General features: G+C 36.4%; 1 protein-coding gene across 3 annotated transcripts in view; it reads left to right on the top strand.

Annotated features, from left to right (window-relative positions):
- The first annotated feature begins 2,398 nt into the window (after positions 1 to 2,398).
- LOC150109797 (uncharacterized) overlaps positions 2,399 to 26,698 on the top strand; it is a 128,436-nt gene continuing 104,136 nt past the window's right edge. Inside the window, exon 1 of one of the 3 annotated variants that reach the window (XM_090411852.1) lies at positions 2,399 to 2,788. The gene's annotated coding sequence lies outside the window, so the exon portion shown is untranslated. Of the gene's footprint in view, positions 2,789 to 2,812; positions 2,960 to 3,547; positions 3,681 to 26,698 lie in introns of those variants that run through there. The other 2 variants (XM_090411937.1, XM_090412021.1) reach the window with 2 other exon arrangements.

Genomic DNA, 26,698 nt, shown 5'->3' with positions numbered 1-26,698 from the left:
TCTCGTGATGACTCACTGGTGCTTCTGCATTTTTCCAGTCATTAAATCCACTGACAAAGTGACTACTGTCAGCTAATCCTCCACCAAAATAGACGACACGTCGCGCAAAAAATCTTTCCGGTACTAGGAGAGTAAACAAGAAAATCTTAATTTTCTTGTTTACTTGAAATATGAATTTAAAACACGCAGGAAGTATCGGAATGATTTACACAATTTATAATTTTCTAAAAGAAAACAATACATTATTACCTCTACTCTGATGAAAACATGATAAGGGCACTGAAAACTGTAAAAAATAATTTCAGATTTAGCATGTCTTAACTGCCACAAAGATATCAGGATACTGAACTAAAGAGTTGAAGGAAGGGCACAATTAATAATCTTAATTTGAATTCGAAATAATAAAGAAGGAAAAGTTGTTACAGTTAGTAAGAATAATACCGACACAAAATGAATTAGCATCAATCTCTCTCGACTGCGATTCCTATTGCCTTTGTGTCAAGTTACCGACAACAATACAGTAGCTTTCCGTGCACGTGTCTCAGTCTGTATAGTTATGCAGAATCTGATTAGATGCCAATATGCTTGCAGACTAAACTTACATTGAGGAAAAGAAAAACATTTCTGTACTTGTGAATAGTTACGGCATATGTTATGATTACAAAAATGAGAGCCTGGAAATATCCGCCGCCGCCCCTTAATATTTGCCGCTCTAGGCCCGAACCTATACCTAAATACGCCACTGCATCTACCGCCCACCATCACCACAAGAAAGTTTTGTTTGTAAATTGCTTGTGTTCTGAAGGGAGATTTGTCTGAATGTGGGACGAAAAATCCTAATTTTCTGGAGAAAAAAAACCTGCTATCTGCGTATGAGATCAGCTAACTTACTTTGAAATGAAAAAAATAATAAAAAAAAAATAAAAAAATAAGATTCCTCTCGTCGAGACGAGAATCTAACTTATGACTTTTCAAATCGACGGGTGCATCGCACCTTCTATGATGATGATAGCTTGTTATTTGAACATTCATTGGATTAGTCCTGCTCCCCCAAGGGAGTAAGGACATTAGCGGATTTATTATTATTCATTATAGTCCTCATCCTTGGTAAACTTGCTATCGTGATCATAATTAATCTTTTCTAGTGCGCTCTAGGGAATACATATACAGATTTCATAAGTGGGCTAGTATTCTTAAAATAAGTTATTCTAATAAATTAATGCCTATAAAGTTTTATCTAATGATAAAACTTTACTAGTCTGCAGTTCTCCATTCGTTTCATATATACTGTTTTCGATATAGTTGGAGAGTAAACGTCAGGCAAGCCAACTTTATGCACTAACAGTGCAAATGCACGGTTACAAGTACAGCTTATTATTATTATTATTATTAATTATTATTATTATTATTATTATTATTATTATTATTATTATTATTATTATTATGTGACACCTCCAGGGAGTCCAAAGACTCATCGAAGGAGAGTGTGCCAACAGCATCGAACGATTGTCGCTTCCAACTACTAACCGCGCTCAAACTTGCTTAACTTTTTGCTGAGCCATTAGTAGCAGAGGCTTTACCAATCAACCAACCTTTCATCAATATATAATAATAATAATTCAAATTAAGTGGATATTGAATCCAACATTATTTCAAAGCCGAATAGAGAAACTACAAAAGTTTCATGCCGAATATAAAAACTATAAAAGTTTCGGCAGATCCAAGCGTAAACAAATCTTTCATGACTGGGGCAACTCGTAGTAAAGGTGAAGTAAGTGCCGATCACTATCCTTGGTATTTCCCATAATGTAAAACACATCTCCTAGCGGAAATGTATGATGTCATACATTATGAGGAAGAGTCACTACCCAGACCGGTTTCGACCTTTTTTTGAGGTCTCGTCAGTGGGAGCCAGACCCAGATGTAAATACTCAGGTTGAAGTGATACAGAACTTATACTTTACCATACGAGTTGCTAAAAAAGGTGTCACATCACAAAAGGCACCAAGAATTACTGAAAAAGAGAGCCAAAAGGCTTCACTTGGGCGATGCAAAATTATTCAAATTAAGTGGATATAATAATAATAATAATAATAATAATAATAATAATAATAATAATAATCAGCTAACGCCTTTTTATTCCCGTAATTCATTATTGTATTTTTTATTATTATTATAAAGTCACATTTGAATATTAAAATAAAGATGACTACTTTCATTGTTGTAATTATCACATTTCAAAACATAATGCATATCATATCCAAGGTTTGTTGCCTGAAATTCTTGATAGAGAGCACTGCATTATTATTATTATTATTACAATGCGCGAAAACGTAACGTGTATGCGAGCAGAATGCAGACATTTCGCGTTATCTATATGAGATCTTACAGATGATTCATGCATTAAATAATTGATTTTCTAACAACTAAGTTTAAGATATTATTAAATCATGCCACTACTTGTTGTTTGTTCTACAGAGCTTTCAACTCTGAAATAAATACATTCATATGTGGACAGAATGATCCCGATTTTTATACTTTTTAATTTTGACATATTCTTAACAACATTTGTTATAATTATAATATCTGACGATTGAAAATCAACCAGTACTGAAGCCAGGCATATATTGAAACCGAAACTTAAATTTGCTTTGAGAGTTACTCCAATGAAAGTAATCCATTTCAATTTTGATTTGGTATCTAAAATTATGCTGTTGTAAGGGGCGTGCACAACAACTTTAGTAAATGTTTGTTCCAGTATGGTGGACGTGTTACTACCTGTGATTTTGTAAGTGTGGCGTGTGCTTTAATATCGGCGTTTTTCGATGTTTGCAATGTTATAAGTTAAGCTAATACTTTTGGTGTCGTTCTGATTCTTACCTAATTCAGCACCACTACTCAGTGTTGAAATGTATTTTTAGCCACGCTGCCATAAATCTTCATCAAATCATAATCAAAGGTAAAATGTAATCAGGCTTGATATAAATATCTTTTAAATGTAATTCAAACGATAGCACACATGATCCGTCTAGAATGAATTTGAATAATTAATCAATCTGTTTCACTGTACCATAGTCTGTGGCTAACAAATGGAGATTCTGCAAGTCATTACTAGGCTTTGGAAAACGCAGCTTGGCTATGGTATTGTCAATATGAGATATTCACATCGCCGAATTTAAACTTGTTGTGGCCCCTAACTCTATTTTAGTAAATTTTAGGTTATCTATATTGAGGCAGCGACTCTTTGCCAATGATGTAATCTGAGGCCATAATTTGTAGTTTGCATAAATTATGCGTAAATCCAGCCCTGGATATTCAAATTATCACTGACATGATATTTGTGTATTGTGAAAAAAGAGGATATGAATTTGTTTACAGATGATGCTGATGTGGCCAGGGTGACCACCCAGCAAAAATATTTTGTACCAACTTATTCAGGAAAAAGGTACTAAATCTGAAAAAACGTACTCAATTTTTATTTGCTTTCGTTTCACTCTATTTAGGGCATTTTACGATATTGCTACATTATTATTATAGACCGCTAAATTAACATAGCTACGACAAATGTGAAAAGAAAAAAAGCCAAAACTCGCCTCACTGTTTTTGTTTACAGATGATGCTGATGTGGCCAGGGTGACCACCCAGCAAAAATATTTTGTACCAACTTATTCAGGAAAAAGGTACTAAATCTGAAAAAAAGTACTCAATTTTTATTTGCTTTCGTTTCACTCTATTTAGGGCATTTTACGATATTGCTACATTATTATTATAGACCGGTAAATTAACATAGGTACGACAAATGTGAAAAGAAAAAAAGCCAAAACTCGCCTCACTGTAGTCATCTACGAGTACAAGAGCTGCAGTTGTCAATCTTCATAACAGAAGTCCCAATTGTAACTCTAGCACTTAGCATGTGTATTAATTTACCATATAATTTTTAGTCTCATTTTAGTGTTTAAAATAATGTAGCATTAAATTCAGTTATTTAATATGCTATTTATATATACAGGAGTTCCCACTAAAAGAAAAACACTGGAAGTATTCATTCATTATTTTAATTAATTATTTCTCTCCAGAAATAGTAAAATGTGTAGCTGATGGATGTTTCAATTTTTCTTTTGTCAAAAGGAGTCCATTCATCAAAGGAGTTTGTGGTTGATTTCTTATTTTATTCTTATTTATTGCCACTGCTGAAAATATTCTTTCATTTGCTGCAGATGATGAATGAGGGAGACACAGTACAGCTTTAGCTAATGTTGTTAAATTAGGAAACATTTGTTCTCCTAAGCATTTTTCATTTCAAAAACTTTATTCCAAAAAAGAACATGAATTCTTGACCTTTTTTCAATGCTTCTACAGTCTTCAATAGTTGCCATTCTCCAAGTTCTTCATAACTATTTTCTTTAATAACATTAGGAAAATTTACAGCAAGTGGCATTATACTGTAAAAACTCTGATTTGCACATTTCAGGATTCAGCATTGCTAAACTTTTTTAATACAGGATCTTTGAAATTTTTCTTTTGTGTCACTAAATGTGACATATGGGGGAGGTGGGAAAAGAGAAAAATATTAAACTCGTATATCTAAGTCTTGTGCTGTTATTATTATCCAGAAGGAAGAAAACACTAGATCTGTTGGTGAACAAACTAGAACACTAAAAATTTATAAACAGTACCAGATTTAGTATGAAAGTACTAGTGGTGGTTAAACTGGATGTGGCTCTTCAGGATTTGAGCAGGCTAGATACGTTGGAGAATGAGTGGGATTATATACAGGTTTAATGTGACTAATTTTGTGATTGTAAAGTTTGGGATTCAAAATCTTTTTTTTTTTTTTCATTGATACTTCTGATCAGCATTCTTTATCGAAAAATTATAGCTACAATAATTTAATTAAAGTTACTGTAGTTATAATTTTGCCATAATAATAGTAATTTTAATTTCTTGACATTTCAACCTTCATATTAAAGTCATCAGCTGAAGCACGTGTGCACACACACATATACAGAGAATAAATAAAGGTAAAATTTTAGTATTATAACTGTTATTTTAAATATTGATTAATATTTACATTAAGGACTGAAAATTTAAAATATGCACATGGCAAGAATAAACAAACAAATAAAGCTAAAATTTCGGCATTACAACCCATATTTTAAATATTGATTAATATTTACACTAAGGACTGAAAATCTAAAATAACTTAACTAATAGTGATGTATTTATTACAGGTCTAATTAGAAATTGACTAATATTAATCATTGATCTCTGGCCATAATAAAAGCAGAACTGTAGCTTTATAGTTTTTTTTAACCAGAGATCTTGACCAACCATTGATCAATTTAGTACATTAGCATATGTGGATTGTAATATAACTTACCTGTGTGTGCCTCAGATGGCAACTTGAATATTATTATATGACACCTTCAAAGAGTCCAAAGACTCATATGAAAGACAAAAAAAAATTGGAAAATTAAAATTATAATTCCAAAGTGGTATTAGTCTCCATAATTTTATCATAATGAATTTGGAATGCATTTGGTTTTTTGTTCGTGAGACTAAACTCTTGCTTTTCATGAGGAATCTTGTAAGGCAATGATGACTTACTACTTGATTGGTGAAGGTATTGGTTAGGAAGGGGGGGGGCGGAAAGACATATTGGGTGATCTGTTTCTAGTAGATCTAATTAGAAAAAAGGAATTCTAAGGTTTCAAAGGAATGAAGAAACTTTAAATATAGGTACATAGATAACAAAGAAAGTATCAAGCTTGGGAATGTTGGAAAGTTTGACTATCAGATCAATTCTTAAAGTAATTTGTCTAGTTGTCTTCCTTTACAGTTTCTCTTGTATATCATAACTTTTCTTTGCTAGAGATATGAATTTAATTACATTGTTGTTCTAATGAAATCTAGTTATCGTCTTTATACAGGAGAATTATGTTGTTTGATGTTTTGAAGAAAAAACACCAGTGGCTGTAGGGACAAACATTTTGTTGCCTCTCCCAACATCTCCATGTAACAGTCACAAGGATAGCTTCCAGTTAAAGAAACAAAAAAAAAAAGTTCCAAAAGGTTTGAATCCATTTAAAAAAAAAAAAAAAGAGGTGTTTTTGTCTTCTTTATTTGCTTTTGTCTATTGTCAAACTACAAGATGTTATATTCAGGCAATGATCAGAAAAGGAAAGGAATAGTGTGTTTCAAATACTAAGTACTCTGGATGTCGGTAAAGCTGGATACCGGACTGAAATGAAAGTCAGGCTGCGGGAAAGGTGTCCATGGAATGGTAGGAAGGTAAGATAGTGCCATTGCATAAGGGCAGTAGCAGACTGGAAGTGTCTAATTATAGGCCAGTTTGTGTGTCATCAGTAGTTAGTAAGATCTTGGAGAAAGTAGTGAAGGACCGTATACAGCATTGGGCAGATGAGGGTAATGTTATCTGTGAGAGTCAACATGGATTTGTGAAGGGGCACTCTTTTTTAGCAATATGCTAGCCTTTTATGATAAAGTTACAAGAGCATCAGATGAGGGGGAAAGGCATATACTGCCATTTTTTTAGACTTAGCGAAGGCATTTGACAGGGTGCCACACGATAAGCTGATATTCAAGGTTGCAGCACATGGATCTGGATGTCAGATTGGTCAACTGGATTCAGGATTAGCTGTCTGATAGGTATCAGAGAGTTGTGTATGGTGGGGCAGTTTCAAGGAAGCAGAGGGTTACAAGTGGGGTCCCACAGGGCTCAGTGCTGGGACCTATATTGTTTAACCTTTATATCAATGACATTATCAGTGGATTGCAAGGGGATATTCAGTTGTTTGTGGATGATGCAAAGCTGGGAAGGATTATAAGTAATAGTGCAGATGCGGCAGCCCTGCAAGAGGATTTGAATAAGTTAGATGAGAATGGGGGTGTCGGTTTAATGCAGCAAAACGTAAGGTCTTGAGGTTTGGGAAACATCGATGGGACACTGCATACTCTATGGGAGGAGTTATACTGGAGTAAGTAGGGGAGATAAGAGATCTGGGGTTGATTATTGATAGAAACCTGAAATTTAGAGGCCATATTGCAAAGGTAGTGAAGGTAACACAGAGGATTGCTGTAATAATGAGAAGGACACTAAGCTGCAGAGATAAAATGGTTATCATTCCATTGTATGAGATTCTGATGAGACCACACTTAGACTATTGTTTTCAGATCTGGTCCCCAGGATTTGAAGGGGATAAATTAACTGTGGAAAGGGTACAAGGCAGATAACAAAGATGGTGTTGGCACTGTACAATGTTAGTTATGAAGATTGGCTGAGGGATTGTGGACTGCAGAGTTTGGTGGATAGAAGGAGAGGTGATATGATTGAGACTTGAAACTGTTGAGAGGTGGTTACAGGGTTGAGACTCGGGAGTTCTTTTGCTTGGTTGAACAGTGGGAAGGAGTGATGACAAAAGGCCATTCCTGGAAGTTACGAAAGGAAACTGTGAGCAAGGGGGTGAGGAGTGGGTTCTTTGCATGGAGGGTGGTTGAACCATGGAGTGGTGAGAGCAAGAACGGTCAATGAGTTTAAGGAGTAGTATGATAGACTTTGTGTTTCTTAGGAAAGACCTCCCACGATGAGTCTTTTGACTCCACGGAAGCCTGAATAATAATAATATTAGCTATAGCATTCCACACTAAGCACCATAGATAATCTTCTGGGATGGTGAGTGATTCCAAGTAGAAACATGGGCAAATTTCAAAATAGGGAATTGAATAATGAGTCTTAATTGTACATGTAATCCCACTGAAACTAAGAAAGAAGTGGAAGAATTTTTTTGAGTAATTAAAGAAGACACTTAACGAATAAAAATGGAATCTTGGTCTTTGGAGATCTGAACAGCATAGTAAATTAATATCAAAATATATATAGAAACATTTTGGAAAAAAATTGAAAAAAACAGCATTCTTAATAATAATAGGTACTACTTGTGAATAATAGATAGGAAGTACTTGTTCAGAACATGGACTAGTCATTACTAATACCATTTTCCAACATAAAGATGTGCACAAATATACATGGAGAGAAGACCGAGAAATAAGAAAAGTCTCATTTACCGTGCTTTTGGATCAGTACAAAACTAATTTTCTGTTATAAGAGGAAGTGGGTTTTGAGCAGGATAAAACTGAATATCATACTGGAAAGCAGAATTTGTATAAAAGTTATGTCTAGCAGCATTGAGAAGTAAACTGTAGACTCAAATATACAAATATTATTTAAGAAAAAAAATCATTAATTTCCTGAAATGTATCATCAAGGGAGTATAGAGTCTTGTGACATTTATTACATGATTAAATTTGCATTATTATTAACATATGAATGGTTTTACTCCAAATTAGTTTATGACCTATGAGTACTCCAGTATTATTATATTTGATATTTTGGTCATTTAGGGCACTTCTGACTGAATCAATCCACTTAGGTCTTGGTCTTCTGGATCTTTTTTCCTGCTATCTTGGCATCAGACATCTCTTATACTAACCTGTCCTCTCCTGTTCTGTTTAATCCTCCCTGTGCATCATATATATCATCATAATGCTAATTGTGCATATAAACCATATAGGGTTAAGTGACCATACCATCTTAGATTAGCTCTTCTCACATGTTCTTTTATGCCAACAATGTGAATCCTGATATCCTCATATTTAATGTGATTCTGCCATCTGTTCACGTTCTTAATTTTTCTGAGAACTGTCATGGTCTTTCAAGTACTTTATTTCTAATCCAACTTATAACCTAAAGCTAGTTCGAACAGTCATATATACTGCTAGTTTAATATTTTGGCTACTTTCTATTGTATGCTATATAAATTTATTCAGCTAGCTTCCCCAACATACCAGCTTTGCTTATTTTGTTGTCTCTTTCTGTATTTAATTTGCAATCTTTTTAATAAAAACTGCTTAAACAGCTGAAATATTTCATACATATGTTATTCCTTTTTCTACAAATATTACTCCCAAACATGAGAGGTAGCAGGGCCTATAGCAAATAAATGCCACATATGTGGACAGGGGTTAAATATCTGTAGATGAGACACAATGTGGAAATTGATTTTGAGACAGCAGCCGAAGAGAGTCTATAAAAGAGGTGTTATTAAACAACTGTATTGCCCTTTTCTGAATTTTTATGCAGGTTTTAGTACCACCCCAAACGTGAGAGCAGTATTCCAACCAGATATGGGATTTATCAGTGTAAGTATCGGAAGTTGAGAATGCTACAAAGGGATGTGATGATACCAGGAAATGTTTGGAATAAGAGTCAGGCTAAGAAGAGAGATCTAGCTTGACTGTTGAGCTGAGTATTATCAAAAGTAAGTGGTGAATATCTGAGGTCTTTTTTTAAAAAAAAACAAAGCTGTGTTTTAGAAGCACTGAAGATGACTAGGTTGTTTTCACCTGAATCAAGGATGCTTCAGAGGTCAGTGTTCAAGGCACTTATTACAGATGATCTGAGACTTGAGTTTACTGCACAGCTTGTCGTATGAGTAGGATAGGTGGAACGCTGTCATCAGCAACACTATGAACGAAGTTTGCAGTCATTTATATAAATCAGGAAGAAGGTGGGTGAAATGATATAGCCCTGAGAGCACTAACAGGAAAATCTGAAGAGAGAACCTTCCACTATTAAACATAGTGATTCTGAAAGAAAATTGGCAATCCAGTTACAAAGGGAGACAGGCTATTCATATGATACCAGACTATCAAATTGCCTTGGAGATCTACATCTCCAATGTCAATTGCAATGGCACAAGTTTCTCCAAACCTTTCCATAGCATCAGTCCAGAGGTGGGTGATGTAAGCCAGGAGATTGCCTGTGGCTCTAGATTAGCTGACATTTCTCCAGGTGTTGACTGTTGATGATCTTCTCTATTATTGTACTTTGAACAAAATTGAAGTGAGAGCAATTGGTTAATGGCTTTATGGTAAACATTTATTACATTTTTTTTTTTTTTTAGGAATTGGCTGTATATGGGTTTCCTTCCATGCTGTAGGATGGAAACTAGCTCAGCGTAATATAGTGTATAAATGGTGAAGAGCAAAGTGTTCAGGAACACATTTCTTGAGCACAATAGATGGGATTCCATCAGGACCAGCTGTTTTTTTAATATCCGGTTTTTTCAAGATTCTTATGTCTTTTTGGCAGAGGGTCTCAGGAGGTATGCATGCAATGTTTTGGGAAAAGGAGGTAATTTAACTTGGTAACCTGTAGAAGAGCAAAAGAGAAGAATGAAGTCAGGATGTCAGCCTTGGCTTTAGGTGATGATAGAGTGCTGCCATTAGGTTGAGAAAGAGGGCAAAACACAGAGGGACAGCAGTTGTGCCCAACAGCTTAGGCAAGAGACCAGAAGCTCAACTGTTGTTGGAACATGCAGTGAGTTTTCTACATTTATCCCAACAAAATGATGTCTGCCAGGGCCAGATTAGATCGTGTCCTGAGGCAAACAATTAAATATCGCCCCTGGTCCAACCAAAGATTGGTTGGTCTAGCAACCTATCATTTATAAGCAGATATAGCTTATAATTTAAATTTAGAAAAGCTTATAAACAGTTTTATTGTGCGATATCCCAATAGAGCAAACACTTAATATTATTATGTAATCGTTTCGCATTAAAGTTTCTCTTGTAATAAAAACAAAATATAAGAAAATCTCCAATTGCTATTTTGTTTTTATTACAAGAGAAACTTTAATGCAAAACGATTACATAATAATATTAAGTGTTTGCTCTATTGGGATATCGCACAATAAAACTGTTTATAAGCTTTTCTAAATTTAAATTATAAGCTATATCTGCTTATAAATGATAGGTTGCTACACCAACCAATCTTTCTTGGATCATTGATGTTTGCAAATAATTTTTAATCACTTTAAGCTTGGAAAAACTTCTTTCTGTACTTGCTATGCCAACAGAATTGTTAGCGTAGCGATAGTGCCTACCGCAATATGACTGAACAAGTGCCCTTATTAAGCCGCGCTATGAGGCAAGCTGTCTCTGTGCTACACCCTGCCGACGGTACTGATGTCTGCTAAACATAAGACACAAAGATAAAATCAAAAATGAAGAAATAGAACTATAACAAGACTCAAGGACAATGGATGGACATATGTTATACTGGAGTGGCAACCATATGAAGGTAAAAGATTATTATTCCTGACACCTTCAAGGAGACTGAAGACACATCGCGGGAGGACACCTACAACAGTCTCAACCACTACACCGAACCTCTACTATGAATCATCTCCATCTACCGTCCACCTACCACTACAACTAGTATTCAATGTTTAAACTGAATGATTTGGATGAAAAACCCGAGTTTCCGGGAGAAAAATCCCTTCTACAGAGGTAGCAGGGATTTTTCAATCGGCTAACTCACCTTCGATTGAAAATCGTCCAGTTAAAGATTCCTCCCGTCGCGATGAGTCAAACTTAGGCCTATTCCAATCGAAGGGCGCAATGTACCGTCGTTCTTCCAATTGTGCTACGGAGGCACTTAAAGGAATTCAATATTGGGAAATGGTTTTGTTACAAAGATGAAGTTGCAATCTGTAATGTATAAAAAATATTAGCAGTAAGACCTGAAAGAAGATGGTCAGATGATAAAAGAAAAACAATTGGAACTCTCTGGCACCAACAAGCTCAGGATAGAAACAGATGGCGAGAACTGGGAGACACCTGTGGATAGATGTGGGTATTAAAAGGTTAAAAAGAAGAAGATTCCAATAAAAGCAGACTACACTTTTTTGTTTTCTGAAGTGTAACTCTAGTGGCAAAAGTGAGGTACCAGAAAATATTAAAAACTGTGGGGATAAGAGTTATGATGTGTTATAAACTAAAATTCATCCCTCGATGAGTCCTTGGACTCCCTGGAGGTGTCAAATTATAATAAATAATAAAAACATCCACTATGTGCTTTCAAGACAAATGGTGCAAGGAATTCAATATTGGGAAATGGTTTTGTTATAAAGATGAAGTTGCAATCTGTAATGTATAAAAAATATCTGGAATGACTTCTCACAGAAACTCCAGAATACTACAAGGCTTTCAGAGCCTTTTTTTTTAAAGTGGAGACATTAAATTTTTAGAAAAATTGCTGTGACACAAACCTGGCCAGAAATCTCCTGAAAAAAAAAAAAAAACACTTCTGGATTCTTTCCAAAGATGAAAGAGCTTATAAAGTTAAATTCAATAAAAGATATGCTGTCTTCAAAAACTTATAGTCTATAAGCTTTTGAAGACAATTTCTAAAATTTCTGTTCTATAAGTTAATAGAAGAGTATCAAAACATAAAATGTGAAGAATTTGTATTGGTTCATGCAGCTGTCATTACGCAAACTTAGTTAAGGAAATCAAAGGCTACAGTAGTGAGTCCTTCTAGATCAGGGGTCGGCAACCAGCGGCTCCGGAGCCGCATGCGGCTCTTGGCTGAACAAAGTGTGACTCTTTTATATTGAATTAAAAGATACATAAACAACTAAATATTGTTTATTGATACGGCCTGTTTGTGGCGCTAGATACTAATGCCTAAGGTAACTAGCGCCATGGAGAAAATTTGAACTAATTGATCAGCTGTCCTGTCAAACACCACGGTTTTTAGATATATATGGATAATAACTGTCAAAATAAATATTCTGTTAATTAACTTATTTATTGTGATACTAAACTGGTGTTTAATTTAGTGTCAGGTAATGTTATGCACAAATTAATTTTTATTATGTTATGTTGAATTTGTGTTTTTACTTGCAGGTAAATTTGTGATAATAACCCTCCTAATATGAATTCAAGTAAAAGAAAAATAATCGAAGAAAACAGAGGATTCAATAAAATGTAGAGAGAGAAATTTGCATTTATAGAAATAAATGGAAATCTGCAATGTTTAATTTGCCATCTAGGACTTTAAAATAACAAATCAAGTAATGTTGAACGACATTTTCGAGGAAAATATTTAGACTTCAGTAAAAAATATCCTGAGGGTGATAATAGAAAAAAAGCTATTGAAGAATTACAAAAGAAACGTTGCTTCAGCAAAGAAATTTGTCAACTTGGACGAAATCTTCATTGAATACTACTGAAGCAAGTTTTTTCTTATCCCTTGAAATAGCAAAAGCAGGAAAACCTTTTATTGATGGTGAATTTCTAAAAAATTGCATGTATAATGTCTCTGAAATTCTGTTTAAGGATATGAAAAATAAGGACAAGATACGTAAAAAAATTAAAGATTTACCTCTTTTGGCTAGAACTGTCAAGTAATGGATTGTAGCAATTTTTGCAGAAGTTTCAAATATGCAAATTATGGATATTAATTCTGCCAATTTTATATCTATTGCGGTTGATGAATCAAATGATATTTCCAATACGGCACATTGCTGTGTGATGGTAAAATATATCACATTTTCTGACATTCGAGAAGAACTTCTTGATCTGCTAATACTTAAAGGACACACTACAGGTCAAGATATTTCAGAAAACCTTCTAAGAAGTTTACAGAATAAAAATATAAATATTAATAATATAGTATGCATTGCGACCGATGACGTGCCTTCTATGATTGCAAAAAATAAGGGGCTTGTTAAATTATTCTCCACTCATATTCCACATGGAATTATTTCATTTCATTGCATTTTGCATCAAGAAGCTTTAGTTGCAAATTCTTTGGGATTATTTCCACAACTAAAAGAGTGATGGATGTTGTTGTGCCAATGATCAATTTCAGGCTTTGAATCACAGACTTTTTGACACAATTTTAGAGGAACTAGGTAGTCAACATAAAGATTTAGTGACATCTACATCTGTACGATGGTTATCAAGAGGAAAAGCATTAAAATGTTTTTTTCAGTGCTTAAAAGAAGTAACAGTTTTCTTAACCACTAAAAATTATAACATAAATCGTGTAGAACTTCTCAGTATTCCTGAATGGATACAAAATTTTTGTTTTTTTTGCTTGATATGACAGAACATTTTAATAAGCTAAATTTGAAGTTGCAAGAGAAGGGAAACACAGCCTTACAATTACTAGAGGAAGTCCTTATCTTTGAACAGAAACTAAGAGTGTTTTCAGAAGATGTTACTGAAGAAAAATTTATATATTTTGAAAATCTAAAAAGTTATAGATTGAATTCAAATCAAGAAAAAGTTGGTTGCAAAATATTCGCTGAAATGATTACTGTAATTTTAGATTCATTTACAAGCAGATTTCAGGATTTAAAAAAAAAAAAAACATCAAGAGATGATGAAATTTATATTACATCTGTTAAATTGCAATTTAAAATTAATAGATATTGAAGCTTTTTCGGAATATCAATTGCAGAACTACAAATGGAGCTTCTGGAAATTCAGAATAAAAGCATCTGGGTACAGAAACTTCAGGAAATGGTAGCACAAATTGAAGAAAATGAGGAAGCTATGGAAGAGACACCACAGGAAATTATATTTAAATGTTGGAATTCTTTCCCAACTAATTATTCAAATGCCAGGCGACTTGCTTTTGGGGTTTTGACTGTTTTCGGTTCAATGTACAATTGTGAACAATTTTGCTCTTCAGTGAATTACATTAAAAATAAGTATAGAAACAAATTGACTGATGAAAGTTTGAAAGCCAAATTACTATTAAAGTGCACGACATATAATCCAGATTTAAGTAAATTGGCTGAGAAGATACAAAATCAAAAGTCTCATTCGTGAATTTTAAATTAAAAGAATCAAATATCTATTAAAATGCATAATATTGCATTTTTGTTAGGACTAATTCTTTTAGCAACATAAATTCTGACACTTTTTTGCAATATTATACTTAAACATGTTTTCTGATTAAAAACTTAATGTGGCGGTGAATTTGAGCTGTGCAGAAGAAAGTGATTTTCAATCAGTGAATAGTCTGTTTTTCCCCCGTTTTTCTACATTTTTGAGCGCTAAATTGTTTCTCTGAATACGAGTGTACGTCAGTGGTTGTTTTTTGGAATTTAGTTGCTGTTGCGATATAATATATTTTGGTTACCGTCGGAATCGAATGCATAACGGTGGAAGACAAAACGAAGCTAAGTTTTCGTTACTGTATTTAGTTATATTTCATTTATTTAATTATATTTAGTACTTAAATGTTTTTTTGCTTGTAATTGTTTGTACTTTTTTTTCTTATTTATTTAACAGAATTTATTAATTGAATAATTATTAAAGATTACGCTACTCGGCAGTAAGGTATGATGGCGGATTCAGCAGCAGTCGCAAGTGGCGTATCGCCAAGTCCTCCACCATTTAAGAACTCAATTATAAGCAATATCATAAGGGACTTTGTGGCATGCAGTACTTGCGGCATATATGCATCTCGGGAATTAGATATGTGGCTTGTAAAAGAGAGCGGAGAGCGTGTGTGCGCAAAATGCAGGCAGTTGGAGGAAATAAGTGCATTAGAAATATCAATATCCGACTTTGTTGCTCCAGGAACAGGAATGAATGTAGGAAGACAAGTAGTGTGATAGGAGAGAATGAAAAAAAGATATACATGAATGAGAAAATAATAGTTGATAGTGTGGAAGGTGTGAGTGACTGTGAAAGTTTAGGAGATGGTTTTGTTTGAGAGAGTGAATTTAGATTAAGAGTGACTGACCTGCAGAGGGAAATAGATGAGTTGAAAGAGGAGGTGGAATGTCTTGTGAATGAGAGCAGAAGTATGAAAGATAAGATTAGGAGAATGGAAGAGATAAATGCAAGGAGAATCAGAGTAGGGGAGAGAGAGAATTTACGGAGTATGAGTGAGAGGTATGGGGATGCTAGAAGAGGAGAGAAGGGAAACAGTAGAAGAGAGGGAATGAGAGAGAGGTATGGGAATGCTAGCAGACGAGAGGATGGAAACAGTAAGAGAGAGAGACAGAATGAGAGAGAGAGATATGGAAGTGCTAGGAGAGGAGAGATGGAATGAGAGAGAGGTATGAGAATGCTAGAAGACGAGAGGATGGAAACAGTAAGAGAGACATAATGAGAGAGGGAGAAAGTGCTAGAAGTGGAGAAAATGGAAACAGTAGGAGAGAGGGAATGAGAGAGATGTATGGGAGTGCTAGAAGAGGAGAGAATGGAAACAGTAGGAGAGAGAGGTATGGGAATGCTAGAAGAGAGAATAGCAGTAGAGGAAAGGGAATGAGAGAGACCTATGGGAATGAAAGAAGAGGAGAGAATGGAAACAATAGGAGAGAGGGAATGGTAAGAGGTATAATGTATGGCGACTCAATGATCCATGGTGTTCAAGATAGGATGCGTGAGGAGTGTTTGCCAGGAGGAACAATAGAAAGGGTGGCTATGGCAATTAAGAGAGGTGAAAGGGTGGATGAGATGATTGTGATGGTAGGAACGAATGACTTGAGTGGTAATGTAAGTCGGGCAGCAAGAGATATGAGATTTTTGCTTGAGACTGTACGGAAGAAGACAGAGAGAGAGAAAATAGTGTGCGTGTTGCCTAGGTATGATAATGATGAGCTGAGCAGAAGAGCGGTGATATTGAATGGCATAATAGCGAGAATGTGTGACAAGAGAGGACTGGTATATGTGGATGCTTGGAGTTTGAGAAAAGAGAGGAATTGTATGCGAGAGACTGTTTACATTTGAATGAGGAAGGACGTAGGCATATGGAGAGATTGCTGTTTTGAACGAGTCAGTGTGTCCCAGGGAGGATGATAGCAGGGGTGGCTTCTTGTGGGAATGGATACTTGGAAGAAGGGAGACGATGTCAGGTAACACTGAGCCCAGTGGAGTCTAGAAGGGATAATGCTGGGTATAGAAACAATGGCATTTATATGCTTTATACTAATGCCAGGAGTATCCAGAATAAGGGAGAGGAATTGGTGGCGCAGATAGCATCAGCCTGGCCAAAAATTATTGTGATCACTGAGACGTGGTTGATAGAAGGGGATATAACAACAGGAATAGAAGTCGTTGGGTATAGCATTTTTCATCAGGATAGGAGGGGAAAACGTGGTGGTGGGGTGCTGCTTATGATAAGTGATGACCTATGTCCTCTAAGAGTAGAGGCTTTGGAAGGAAGTGAGACAAATGATTTTGAGAGCGTATGGTGTGAGGTAGAGGTAGGCAAGACAGGATATTTAGTGGGGTGTTGCTACAGACCCAGGAGCACAGAGGATGGGGACCAGGAGATGTTTATTCAGCTAAGTTTGGCAAATGCAAGAAGAATGATTGTTATGGGAGATTTTAACTACAGTAGTATAAATTGGAGAGAGGAAGATGAATGTAGCAATAGGGGAATGGAATTTCTAGAATTCTTGAGGGACAAATGTCTTAGGCAACATGTAACAGAGAGAACAAGAGGTTCAAGAGTTTTGGATTTGATTATAGCATCAGAAGAGTTGATAATAACTGAGTTGACATCTCTCCCACCAGTTGGAGAGAGTGACCATATGGTTTTGACTTGGAAAATGAATAGACATGCAAGAGTATCAAAGAGATGGGAACTTATGTGAGAATTATAATGCAGGTGATTGGGAAGTTTCATGGAGGGAGGAATTGGAAGGCCGGGATATCATTAGTGCGTGGGAAATTGTGAAAGAATATTTGTTAGCAGCAATGGTAAGTTATATACCACGAATGAAGAAGAGGACACAATTTGGAGTAAAGTGGATGACAAACAATATTAAACAGGAATTGCATGCGAAAAACAGGCTATGGAAGAGATATAAGGAGACAGGTGAAGAGAAGATGCATGAAGAATATAAGACACAGGCCAGAAGAGTGACTAGTATGGTAAGGAAAGCGAAACTGGAATATGAGAGGAGATTGGCCCTAAGATCCAAAGAAAATCCTAGGGAATTTTTTAGCTACGTGGCCAGTAGGAGGAGAAATGACTGTGGAAGAATGATATTGTGGGATAAAAATGGGAATAGAGTGACTGATGCAGAGGACATAGTGGAATTGTTCAATGAACACTTTATTGGAGTATTTCATCCTAGAGGAGTCAGTTTTAATGCTAGAGGGATAGGGCTGGTTCGAGGTTTAGAGGTACAGGAGGAGAGTGTGTTTCAGATACTGAGTACTCTGGATGTCAGTAAAGCTGTGGGACTGGATGGTATTTCACCACGAGTTTTGAGAGAATATGCTAGGGAACTGACAGTACCTGTAACCTGGCTTTTCAATGAAAGTCTGACTTCGGCAAAGGTGCCCAGGGAATGGAAGGAAGGTAAGATAGTGCCATTGCATAAGGGTGGTAACAGACTGGAAGTGTCTAATTATAGGCCAGTCTGTGTGTCATCGGTAGTTGTTAAGATCTTGGAGAAAGTAGTGAGGGACCGTATACAGCATTGGGCAGATGAGGGTAATGTTATCTGTGAGAACCAACATGGATTTGTGAAAGGGCGCTCTTGTTTTAGCAATATGCTAGCCTTTTATAATAAAGTTACAAGAACATTAGATGAGGGAAAGGCATATTCTGCAATTTTCTTAGACTTAGCAAAAGCATTTGACAGGGTGCCACATGATAAGCTGATATTTAGGTTGCAGCACATGTGTCTGGATGTCAGATTGGTCAACTGGATTCAGGATTGACTGTCTGATAGGTATCAGAGAGTTGTGTATGGTGGAACAGTTTCAAGGAGGCAGAGGGTTACAAGTGGGGATCCCACAGGGCTCAGTAATAGGACCTATATTGTTTAATCTTTATATCAATGACATTGCCAGTGGATTGCAAGGGGATATTCAGTTGTTTGTGGATGATGCCAAGCTGAGAAGGATTATTAGTAATAGTGCAGATGTGGCAGCCCTGCAAGAGGATTTGAATAAGCTAGATAGAAGGGCAAATGAATGGGGTGTCAGTTTAATGTTGCAAAATGTAAGGTCTTGAGGTTTTGGAAACATCGATGGGATGCTGCATACTCTATGGGAGGAGTTATACTGGAGGAAGTAGGGGAGACAAGAGATCTGGGGTTGATGATTGATAGAAACCTGAAGTTTAGGGGACATATTGCAAAGGTGGTGAGGGTAACACAGAGGATTGCTGCAATTATGAGAAGGACACTGACCTGCAGAGATAAGAGGGTTATCATTCCGTTGTATAAGTTTCTGATCAGACCACACTTGGACTATTGTTCTCAGATTTGGTCCCCAGGATTTGAAGGGATAAATTAACTGTGGAAAGGATAGAAAGACAGATGACAAAGATGGTTTCAGGACTGTACAAGCATAGTTATGAGGATCGGCTGAGGGAATGTGGACTGCATAGTTTGGTGGATAGAAGGAGAGGTGATACGATTGAGACTTTTAAACTGTTGAGAGGTGGTTACAGTGTTGACACTGGGGATGTCTTTCGCTTGGTTGAACAGCAGGAAGGAGTGATGACAAGAGGCCATCCCTGGAAGTTACGAAAGGAAACTGTGAGCAAGAGGGTAAGGAGTGGTTTCTTTGCATGAGGGTGGTTGAACTGTGGAATGCATTGCCTGATTTAGTGGTGGGAGCGAGAACGGTCAGTGAGTTTAAAGAGTGGTATGATAGACTTTGTGTTTCTTAGGGGGGAGACTTCCCCTCGATGAGTCTTGACAGACTTTATGTTCTTAAGAAGGACCTCCCACGATGAGTCTTTTGACTCCATGGAGGCCTGAATAATAATAATAATAAAAACTTAATGTTGTTTTATTTATTGAACATATAAAAAATTTATAGGCAAACATAAAAGTGGTATTTCATATCTGGAAGTACTGAATTAAAAACAAATTTACCTAAGTTTGAACTAACTGCAACTTTGAGTCACTGGGAAAAATCGAATTGAAATTGTGGTTCCCAAAATTTTGTTTTTTTAATTAATGTTTTTGGTGGAATGGCTCTTTGGTTCAAAAAGGGTTCCCGACCTCTGTTCTAGATGCTTCTTCAGGTATTTCAAATGAGGAAAAACTCATCCATTAGAGATTCATACATAGAAATTGGAAGAAACATGCATGATTCCTCTCGCAATCAGCTGCAGTGTACTTTGATAGATGATGTGTGGGGGGTAATGAACAAATTCTTCTTGTCATGAAAGACTAGTAATTGGTTGGCAGTCAGTAGAACAGAAGTAACATGTCACATTCTGGGACAGTTGCTACAATTAAAGAGACATGCTGGATCTTAGGAAATATTGCACATAATCATAATTTTAATCAGACTATTTTAAATTGTTACACATGTTCTCTCTGGTGCTGAAATTCAAATGGTGGTATAACTACATTGTGTGCATGCACATTTTCATTTCATTGCATTTTGTATCAAGAAGCTTTGCCAGCATAGGTTAGTCCATTGGTAAAGCCTCTGCTACTAATGGCTCAGTTAAGTAAGTTTGAGTGCAGTTAGTAGTTGGAAGGGGACCAATCATTCGATGCTATTGGCACACTCTCCCTTGATGAGTCTTTGGACTCCCTGGAGGTGTCAAAAAATAATAATAATAATAATTTACCATAATTCATGCTATGGTCAAGTATGCTTTTTTTTTATCCAGTAGATTTAAGAGGTATTTCTGGAGCTCTGCATACTCACCTTCCTTCGATTCATTTGATTCCATGGAGATCAGATTTTAATAATTAAACATTCACACATATGCCACTGGAAGAATTTCCCAAACTTTGGGATAGTAAGGCAGCCATTATGATTAAAGTTTGCTCTATCAGTTGAGCTTCAATATTCTTTGAATAGCCTATTGTATCTGTATACATAGATCTGTGTAAAAGCTTTGTTTCCCCATTGGATCCTATGGTTTTCAGTTTCAATTCCATGCTGTGCCATGGAATTTGGAGATGATAACAGATTATGAATTTTGTTAATGGATTTGAGGGTAGATAAATGTTAGTAATAATTAGTAATAATAATACACACACACATATATACACACTGTGCAGCCACAGAAGCGAGACCCCCTCGGCACTTCTGCGATGGCAGAAAAAAGGTGATTCCATTCCAATAATAGGGTAATCAATGTGTTTCATGGGATGAGCGTTTATTATTATACATTGGAAAATTAGCTTTTCTTTTATGAAAATTCTAGTTTTTAAAGCGGTAACTATTTTGCTTGTACAACAGTTGGAAAATTTTACGTATAAAAAACATGATTTTGCATGTTGGTATTGAATTCATATATCACCTTACCCCTTTCTTCCCTTCAACAGGAATTCTTCTTGGCACATTGCCAGTCAAGGGTTTTGCATCTGTGGTCATGCAGTACTTACACACATGCACGTATACATACATTCCTATCAGGGACGTGCCGGTCATATGTGCAATGTGTGTGATGCACACAGGTGCCAGGATAGTAAAGGTGCCAAAGAGGAGGAAATACTTTAAAAAAAAGTTTTTTTAAAGTGATTTTTTTATTGGGGGGGGATAGGGGTGCCGACTAAAGTTTTGCACACAGCTGCCGGATACTACTGGCACACCCCTGATTCCTATATATATATACACACTACTTGGAAAGAAGTCAATAGGCACCATAATGTGAAGAACAAGCAGCCATGGTGCCCACTGTAATAAGATGTGCAACCTCCTTTCACTGCAATAAGTGCAGCAATCCTGCATGGTATACTTTCCAGAAGCATACGATAACAATCAATGGGAATTTTTTACCATTCTTCTTGTAGACATGTAATAAGGTCCTGAACTGTTGTCAGGCAGACATCCCTTGACCTCACCCAGTGCTCCAGTTCAGCTCACGAGATGTTCAATAGGTTTGAGATCAAAGCTCTTTGGAGGCCAGTCAAGTGTGCTGACTTTCATTGCCACAAACCATGCAGTTACAGCAGCAGTCTTTTGATACATGCATTGTCTTGCTCAAAGAGACAATGATCAGTTCTCTACAAATGCCACAAAGTAGGAGGCTTTACATTGTCCAGAAACCTCTTGGAATTCAGTGTTCATGGCACCACAAACAGAGGTCTGAAACCAAACCAGTAAAACAGTACCATACTATCACACAGCCACCTCCGCACCTGTCCATTTGCTTGGTGGAGGGTGTAGTGCGATTTGTTGCTCTATAACACACCTTTCCAATCTTCCACATCCCAGTGTACATGTTTTCATCATTGAAGATGATTCTGCATGTCTATTTGGGCAATGTGGGGCTTGCATTTGCAGTCCTGCCATGGAAATTAATGTTGTGAGCCTTGGTTCGGAATGTTTTTGTGCAGATTTGTGTTCCATTCAATGCCCTGAACTCCACATTCAATGTGTCAGTCGACAAATAACAGTTTTTGCATATTACCCTTCACATCACCCTGCTGTCACATTCAGTGAGTGTGGTGGGTCGTCCACTTCAGGTAGCACTTGCAGTTGGCTCCCTGCGCTTCCATCTCTGTATCCCACATCACCGATTGTTGATGTGGGATGACCCAGTTTGTTCAACAATTTGCTGAACAGCTAGACCTGCAACATGGCATCCTATTACAATGCCTCTTTCAAACTCTGTCAGTTTGAAATGAGAGCATTATATTTTTCCAGTTTATACTTGCTAGAAACACATGACTTGTTACATGGCACAATGTACCTCTACCCATGACTTCTTTCCAAGCAGTGTATTATTTGGTCACAAAGTAGGAGACTTTACATTGTCCAGAATGTCCAGATACCTCTTGGGTTGGAGTGATTATAGACAGAAATTTGAAGTTCCAAGGACAGATTGCAAGGGTTGTGAAGACATCTCAGAGAATTACTACAGTGTTGAAGAGGACATCGACCTCAAGTGATAAAAGTGGTGGTCTCATTGTATAAAGCTTTGATCACACCACATCTGGATTTCTGTGCTGAGATCTGGTCACTAGAATTAAGGAAATGAAGTAATCTTGGTGGGTCACTGCATCAAACAGCCCCATTTTAACTATCTAAATTGCACAATTGCTTCCACTACAAGGGGGAGGGGGAACCTTATACCATTACTTGATATATTTTTTTGTCCAAAGATGCTTAATTTACAGTCTCACCTTCTTGGACTTCTGCAGCTTTACTGTTTTCTTAATTTTTAATGTTATTTTTAATTATTATTACCCTCAGACCTCCATGGAGTCAAAGATTCATTGTGGGAGGTCCCTTATGTCATACATACACCTCATCATACTATGTCTTAAAGACATTCACCACTCTCCATGCAAAAAAAGCTTCCTTCTTACTCCTTTGCTCACATCTTTTTTATACAGCTTCCAGTGATGACCTCTGTTCTTCTACCACCATTCTGTTAAAAATCTCTTCAACGTTAATCTGATAAGAATTTCTTGCTAACATATGCATCTCAGTCATACCATATCACCCATCCTCCTCCTCCTATCTAATGGACTCTGTAAATTGCATCTTCTCAACATTTCTTCATACTTGGCATTCCAGAGACCATAAATCACCTTAGTCAGTTGCTTCTACATGCTTTCCAATACCTTTTTTCATCCTTTCGAAGACCAGGTGACCAAATCTATGCACAGTACTACATATGTGGCTTATTCAAGGCCTTATATAATTGAATCAGAACCTCCTTTCAAGTCAGTGTCCTCAGCATCATTGCAGAGGACATTGATGTTTGCTAGAGATTTGAAATTCAGAGGACATATTGCAAGAGTTGGCAAAATAGCTTAGGGGATTACTTGGATGTTGAAGAACACATTGAACAGTAAAGATAGGAAGGTTATCCTTCTTTATAAGGCTCTGATTTTTTATTATTATTAACATATAACTACCATGGAGTCATTCCTTATTCAATGTGTCTATACTCACAACATAGTCAGGATGAATTCCATTCATCAACCACTCTTCATGCAAAGAGCTTGTCCCCTCTTCCCTCTGCTTACACCCTCCTTATACAGTTTCTAGGAATGGCCTCTTATTCTACCCCTCCTCCAACTCTCATTATTCTTTGAAAAATCTCTTCCAGTCAACATGATAACAACCTCTGACTATCTTATATGTCTCAGTCATATCTCCTCCTCCTATTCACAAGGCTTTGCAATTTACATTCTTTCAGTCTGTCCTCATAGTATACATTCCAAAGGCCACTGACCACCTTTGTTAATAATTTCTGGACCCATTCTAACATCATGAAAACTCTGTGACCAAATTTCTTCACAATAATCCATTTGAGGCCTTATATACTGGCGTCATAACCTCTTTTATTTCTGCATGTCAGGGTCCTCTGCATCATTGCCATTATCTGACGTGACATCGTCACAACATGTGCAATGTGGTCCCTGAATTTCAGGTCGTTTACTACCACCACCACTCCCAGATCTCTCATCTCCTCTACCTCCTTTAAAGTTTTCCCACCAAGTGTATACTTTCTTTTCCTTTCCTTTAGTGTTACATAGTGATCAGCATTTATTTCAGTAAAATTATGGAGACTACAACCATGTTAGGAATAATTACTTCAATTTCCCAACATTTCGACCTTCATATTAAGGTCATCTTATCAAAGGTCATCATTGCTTACCAAATTTCAAAACCTTACACTTCACAACATTGAACTGATAATTCTACTTACCTGCCCATTCATGCAATCTATTCAAGTCTTCCTATAAGGCCATAACATCTGCTTGGCTCTGCATTGCTCTCCCTAATTTTGCATCATCTACAAATAGCTCATTTCACTAGTTAAATCCATCTCAATATCATTAATATACAAATTGAATAGCAATGGTCTCAAAACTGACCCCTGCAACATATCACTAGTAATCTTCCTCTTTCTGGATACTGCACCACCATATGCAACTTTCTGATACCTATCTGGCAGCCAGTTACTGATCCAACTCAGAAGTTTGTTATCCAATTTCATCCGTTTCAGTTTTTTTAATAGTTTGTTGTGTGGTAGTCTATCAAAAACTTTTGCAAAATCTAAGTATACCACTGTATATGCATCTCCCTTGTCCAAGACATTTATCACCTTGTTATAGTACATAAGTAAGTTAGTAAAACATTATCTCTCTTTAACAGACTCATGCTGATAACCACGAAGAATACTCCTGTTATGAACTAATTTCTGTATCCTACTTATAACTGATCTGTCAAAGAGATTTTTCATAATAGCTTCACCACAACTCCAGATATACAGATTGGCCTATAATTTGTAGCCACAGCTTTATCACCCCACATATCTACATCTTTATGCAGTGGAACAATTTTACCTTCTTTCTACTTCCTTGGAACCGGTGCTGTTGTAAGACTTATTAAACAGGCATGCCAATTCTCTTGAACATTCCCTTAAGACGCATGGTAACATGTCATCAAATCTTATCACTTTATTAATATCATGGTTATTTTGAAAGTTTATTTTTCACTTGGTTAGACTATAATAAATTTAGTTTCTCTAAATCCAGAGTAATTTAATAAAAAGGTCGCATATCGTTTGGCAACTCCTATAGGTAGAGATGACCTTGCTAATGCTTCTGCCTGGTATCTCCACTTGGGCCTAGCTCCCACTGAAGAGACCTCAGTTAAGGTCGAAACTAGTTTGGGTAGTGGCCCTTCCCTTAATGGATAACATTATACGTATCTGCAAGGAGATGTATTTTGCATTATGGGAGATACTGAGATAGGAGTGATGTTAGTGTGCTCCACCTTTGCAACGAGTTTCCGGTGTTGTACCACCTTACCCCAGTCCTGAAGATACTTTCAGGCGTAAACTTTGTTTGCGCACACTTGGATTAAACTAAATTTATTATCATGATTATTTATTTCCTCAAATACCTCCTGCTAACTCACAGTTAAGCCATCTATTTAGAGGATATAGGAAACTATATCCTATAAACTTAAGTTTCTCATGATTTCATCCTCTTGAGGATGAAATGCATATAAAATGATCACTGAATACCCTCAACAACGTCTTCTGCAGCAGTTATCATTCTACCATTTCATCCACTGGCATCATCTTACTATAATCATGCATCTTTCTACTTGCCACATGTCTAAAAAAAAAAAAAAAAAAACTAGGGTTTTTCTTTGCCTGATTTGCTGATTTATGCTCATACCACACTTTTATTGTCGTTACTGAGTCACTCTTTTGGCTTGTTCTTTATGCTCTTCATGTAACTGATTATTACCATTATTCATCTTGTGCTACTTCCAAAGTGGTTTCTTCTTCCAGATTTCATGCTTTAAACTCCTCATTCATCCATTTTACACTTACCTTATTCAGTCTTTTGATCTTAAGAATACATTCATGCTCTTATGTATTTCTTTGTTAATTCCAAAGCAGCATTTATTTCTGTACCACACAATCCCCATTTCATGCTATAGCTCCAAGCTGTCTCCAAAGCTTGTCATAATCACCATATGTGATTATGAAAAAGATATGTGTGAATTATACTTTCATATATCCTTTCTTCGCAAAAGTGTTGCCTGAGATGTCTCTCAAGAACTCAAGAAATTCATTTTTCTTATTCTCCAGATGCTATGTCTCCTAGGGAATTTTTTATATATGTGGCCAGTAGGAGGAGAAATGACTGTGGAAGTGACTGTGATATTGTGGGATAAAAATGGGAATAGAGTGACTGATGCAGAGGACATCGTGGAATTGTTCAATGAACACTATTGGAGTATTTCATCCTGGAGGAGTCAGTTTTAATGCTGGAGGGATAGGGCAGTTTAGAGGTACAGGAGGAGAGTGTGTTTCAAATACTAAGTACTCTGGATGTCAGTAAAGCTGTAGGACTGGATGGTATTTCACCATGAGTTTTGAGAAAATGTGCTAGGG

Source organism: Typopeltis vanoorti, chromosome 1 (assembly GCF_054136105.1).
Source record: "Typopeltis vanoorti isolate ZY-2024b chromosome 1, IOZ_Tvanoo_1.0, whole genome shotgun sequence".
Lineage (NCBI taxonomy): Eukaryota > Metazoa > Arthropoda > Arachnida > Uropygi > Thelyphonidae > Typopeltis > Typopeltis vanoorti.
The sequence above is the reverse complement of the archived record's forward strand: the minus strand, read 5'-3'. Positions and strand labels throughout refer to the sequence as shown.